The sequence below is a fragment of the Salmo salar genome, chromosome ssa19, assembly GCF_905237065.1.
Source record: "Salmo salar chromosome ssa19, Ssal_v3.1, whole genome shotgun sequence".
Lineage (NCBI taxonomy): Eukaryota > Metazoa > Chordata > Actinopteri > Salmoniformes > Salmonidae > Salmo > Salmo salar.
The window spans coordinates 81,617,659-81,623,658 of record NC_059460.1 but is presented as its reverse complement, the minus strand read 5'-3'; the positions used below and the strand labels follow the sequence as shown (position 1 = coordinate 81,623,658).

Genomic DNA, 6,000 nt, shown 5'->3' with positions numbered 1-6,000 from the left:
AGAGCATGCATTTAGTTTTACTTGTGTTTAGGAGCAGTTGGAGACCACGGAAGGAGAGTTGAATGGCATTGAAGCTCGTCTGGAGGGTTGTTAACACAGTGTCCAAAGAAGGGCCAGAAGTGTACAGAATGGTGTCGTCTGCGTAGAGGTGGATCAGAGATTCACCAGCAGCAAGAGCGACATCATTTATGTATACAGAGAAAAGAGTTGGCCCAAGAATTGAACCCTGTGGTACCCCCATAGAGACTGCCAGAGGTCCAGACAGTAGGCCCTCCGATTTGACACACTGAACTCTGTCAGAGAAGTAGTTGGTGAACCAGGCGACGCAATCGTTTGAGAAACCAAGGCTACTGAGTCTGCCGATGAGGATGTGGTGATTAACAGAGTCAAAAGCTTTGGCTTTTGTGTGTGGAAGGGGCCTGCATCTCAGTTTCCCCCAGTCTTTCTCCTTCCTTCCCTCTTTCTTTGACATTCTCTCTCTCTCTCCCTCTTTCTCCCCCCTCACGCTCTGGCTCCCTTTTCCCCATTTCTTCCCTCCTCCCTCTTCCACTCTCCTCCCCGCCCCCCTCTTTCTCCCCCTCTCCAAAATGGCTGACGTCCGGCAACGGCAATACCAAGCCCACTAGCGGCTAATTGGTGGGTCAATAAAGGAAAGTGGAGGCTTCTGAGTCACCCATTGGTGGTTTCCGGGGGCAATGTACACTGCGGTGGTTGCCGGGGAATCTGAGTGAGGTCAGTGGCGGACAGACATGTCAAATAAAGATGTCTTTTGTATGTCTAATGGGGTAAAGAGGTCTCAACCCAAAGTGATTGGTATATACACTACTAATGAGAAGCATACTGTAGGGGCGGCAGCGTAGCCTAGTGGTTCGACCGTTGGACTAGTAACCGAAAGGTTGCGAGATCGAATCCCTGAGCTGACAAGGTTCAAATCTGTTGTTCTGCCACCTGAACAAGGCAGTTAACCCACTGTTACTAGGCTATCATTGAAAATAACAATTTGTTCCTAACTCACTTGTCAAGTTAAATAAAGGTAAAAATAATGGCTGATGTTATGGTGCTATTGGATGGCTTGTTGACCCATATAATAATATATTTAATCCAGAACTGCTGTTATCTGGTAGTAACGCAAGACTTCGTAGATTGTTATGCTTTTGAGTGTAAATTATGTTACACTTTAAAGAGTTAAGTAGAAATATGTTATTGTTTTTTTTTTATTAATATATACCAGCTGGGTTTTTTGATCCACATAATCATGTTATCATAATATAATCCATACAATATAATCCATACAATATAATCCACACAATATATCATAATCCAGGACTACTACCTGGTAATGTATAAGGCAGTTGGTGGTCCGGTAGACCACGTTGGTATAATTCTGAGTGGAAATATGTTCTGCTTAAAGAATAAAAAGTAAATATGTTACAATTTTCAAAAGGTGTTTTATGACAGATGCTGGTTGATTATGACTGGTTGATCGGGTACCCTTATTGTTCTGAAGAAGGTTGATTGGGTACCCTTATTGTTCTGAAGAAGGTTGATTGGGTACCCTTATTGTTCTGAAGAAGGTTGATTGGGTACCCTTATTGTTCTGAAGAAGGTTGATTGGGTAATGTTATTATTGTGAAGATGGTTGATTGGGACAGACAGGTACACTTGAAACATGCATTTAAAATGTTTACCTGAGAACACTGGTCTTTTATTGGCATCCCGTACCCCACCTGTGAATGGATCAGAACAGACAATAACACATTAGTCTACAACGTAACTGTATATATTTATCCATTACGAAACCCATGGAAAAGGTGAGAGATGGTCAATTAGACTCATCCCGTCTCCACTGTGACAACATTGTGTAGTGAATTCAGGGGTATTCTAACTAAGACCTAACATAACCTCCAACAAGATAACTCTATTGGCAAGCGTATACACACAGTACACTAAACTCTTAATTCATGCAGTAGAGTTTCATAAATTAAGTAGTTTGGGCTCCCGAGTGGCGCAGCCGTCTAAGGCACTGCATCTCAGTGCTAGAGGCGTCACTACAGACACCCTGGTTAGATTCCAGGCTGTATCACAACCGGCTGTGATTCTGAGTCTCATAGGGCGGCATCACAATTGACCCAGCATCGTCTGGGTTTGGCCGGTGTAGACCGTCATTGTATATAAGAATTTGTTCTTAAATGACATGCCTAGTTAAAACTTCTTATGGCTCAAATCCGGTTAACGGGATCGATTTGACAACATCCGGTGAAATGGCAAGGCGCCAAATTCCCCAAAAATTATTACAAATATTTAACTTTCATACATTCACATGTGCAATACACCAAATTAAAGCTCAACTTCTTGTTAATCTAGCCACCGTGTCAGATTTCAGAAAGGCTTTACGGCGAAAGCAAACCATGCGATAATCTGAGAACAGCGCCCAGCATACCAACACATGAAAATCAGTTTTCAGAAATCAGAAATAACGATTTAATTCATGCCTTACCTTTGAAGAACACCAGTCGCAACGTCAACAGTGAAGAGGCGACTCTGGGATGCTGGCCTTCTAGGCAGAGTTGCAAAGAAAAATCCATATATCAGACTGGCCAAAAAGAAAGAAAAGATCAAGATGGGCAAAAGAACACAGACACTGGACAGAGGAACTCTGCCTAGAAGGCCAGCATCCCGGAGTCGCCTCTTCACTGTTGACGTTGAGACTGGTGTTTTGTAGGGTACTATTGACAGATTTAGTTCCATCTGGCTTGATACATAAATTAAGATGAATTGACTCCAAGTAGAAAATAGTTTGGTATGATGATGAGCTTTACTAGCGCACTTAGGCAACACAACAGACCCACATTGAAGAAGTTAGCTATTTAATGAAGGGGCGGTAGAGGGATGGAGAGCGTAGGGCCGTTAGGTGCCAGGGTTCATACCCACGCCAACAGGGAAATCCTATATGGGTCTTAATAACCACAAGGCCACCCTCAAGCACATGTGTGACGCGTTTGTCCAATATCATGATCTGAACACCATCTCTGAGGATGGGGCGATACGCAACTCTCAACAGAAAAGTTAAGAGAGCTTGAGTTTGACGGTTTGATAGAGGGACGGGACCTCAGTGGACGGGTTGGAAGAACCTGAGGAGTTATCTTGGCAGTATCAGTCTATAGTAATACACAGTATTATATTTTACATATGACTAAATTATTACATATTAATATATTGGTATATTACTATAGTATTACATATTAATACATTGCATATTACAATATTAGATATTAATATACGACTACATATTGATATATGATTACATATTAATATTATATTATTATATTATTAATATGTGACTATATTATGACATCATAATGTATTATTACAAAACTATATTATTAGATATGCATATAGTATTATCTTATTACATAATATATTACTATATTAGTACATATTAATATATTATTACATAGTCATACATTGGTACAGTACTATATTATTACATATTAATATATTATTATATATTAATATATGATTACATATGATTATAATATTATAATATTCTGAATATATTACTATATTATCACATAATAATATGCTATTACATATTACCATGTTATTAGATATTAATATATTATTACCTTATTACATAATATATTACTATATATTACATATTCATATAGTATTAAATATCACTATATTATTACATATTACTATAGCATTACATAGTACTATGTTATCATGTTAATACATTATTACATATTGCTATATGATTACATATTGAAATTATTACATTTAAATATATTACATATTAATATAGTATTATATTATCACATATTAATATATTATTACATATTACTATATTATTATATTTAAATATATTTTTTGATATTCATATATTATTACATATTGGTATATTATTACATATTAGCATATTATTACATATTAGTATATTATTAGATACAAATATATTTTTTAGATATTCATATATTATTACATATCATTCTAGTATTACATATTAGTATATATTTACATATTAGTATATTATTACATATCATTAAAGTATTAAATATTAGTATATTATGACATATCATTAAAGTATTACATATTAGTATATTATTACATATTAGTATATTATTACTTATCATTAAAGCATTACATATCATTATAGTATTACATATCATTAAAGTATTACATATTAGTATATTATTTATTATCATTAAAGTATTACATATTAGTATATTATTACATAATAGTATATTATTACACATTAGTATATTATTACATATCATTATAGTATTACATATTAGTATAGTATTACATAATAGTATATTATAACATATTAGTATATTATTACATATCATTATATTATTACATATTAGTATATTATTACATATCATTATATTATAACATATTAGTAATATTATTACATGTTAGTATATTATTACATATCATTATAACATATTAGTAATAGTATTACATGTTAGTATATTATTACATATCATTATATTATAACAAATTAGTATATTATTAGATATGAATATATTATTACATTTGAATAGTATTACATATCATTACATTAGTGCATATCATTATATTATTAGATATGAATATATAATTACATTAGTATATTATTACATATCATTATAGGATGACATATTACTACATTAATCTGGTTTATAGAGCTGAATATCAAGGGAGGTATGATCTAATGATTAAAGATGGATTGTACGACCCAAATGGCACCCTATTCCCCACATAGTGCACTACCTGTGAGGCGTACACTAGAACAGAGGCTGCGTCCCATAGGGCCCTGGTCATGAGTAGTGCACTGGATAGGGAACAGGGTGCTATTTGGGACGCACCCCTGATCCAATAATGTCATGTCATGTCATGTTCGAGAGAGAGAGAGAGAGAGAGGAGAGAGAGAGAGAGAGAGAGAGAGAGAGAGAGAGAGAGAGAGAGAGAGAGAGAGAGAGAGAGAGAGTAAGAGAGAGCGAGAGAGAGAGAGAAAGAGAGAGAGAGAGAGAGAGAGAGAGAGAGAGAGAGAGAGAGAGTAAGAGAGAGCGAGAGAGAGAGAGAAAGAGAGAGAGAGAAAGAGAGAGAGAGAGTAAAGAGAGAGAGAGAGAGAGAGAGAGAGAGAGAGTAAGAGAGAGAGAGAGAGAGGAGAGAGAGAGAGAGAGAGAGAGAGAGAGAGAGAGAGAGCGAGAGAGAGGTACTCAAGCCAAACTCCTATAACTATTTATGAGATTCCATGGAGTAATTCACGTCCATCGATTAGCTCTTAATAACGTGAATAAATCTCTCTGATGACACCTAGAAATGTAATTTTAGACAATGTCAACAGCCTTATCCACTCCTAAATTACCCTGTTGTATAGCCTAAACTCTTATGTGTTTGTACTGAATTTAACAGGCTACCTAAATCTCATTTTTAGGCCCATGGAAAGTCATACTTTGTATAATAAATCACTCAGAATTGGAGTATTGACATTAATAAATTGAACTAAAGAAATGATGTGGTACACCCAATGGTATTAACAATGTAGTCAGTTATACTGTGGACCACTAGAATACCACACACTTCATGAGAATAGGTTGGAGGAAGTTTTACACTAGAATGCTGAGGAAAGTTGATTTCACCTGTAAGTCAGTACGGGACAGAGAAGACAACAAGAAAGAACCAGCCAATAGGATAAAGAGGAAGAGAGGAAGGTAGAGAAATAGACAAAAAGAGAGAAAGCACAGAGAAAGAGAGGGAGAAGTACAGTGCATTCGAAAAGTTTTCAGCCCCCTTGACTTTTTTCACATTGTGTTAGGTTACAGCCTTATTCTAGAATGAATTACTCCCCCCCTCATCAGGAATACATAATACCTCATGATGACAAAGTGAAAAAAATATGTTTTTACATTTTTTTGGCAAATTTATAAAGAATTAAAAACTAAAACATCACATTTACATAAGTATTCAGACTCTTTACTCAGTACTTTGTTGAAGCACCTTTGGCAGCGGTTA

General features: G+C 35.5%; 1 pseudogene; it reads right to left on the bottom strand.

The window, feature by feature from the left end:
• Nucleotides 1–596: 596 nt before the first annotated feature.
• LOC106579704 (uncharacterized protein C8orf34 homolog) overlaps nt 597–6,000 on the bottom strand; it is a 168,437-nt pseudogene continuing 163,033 nt past the window's right edge.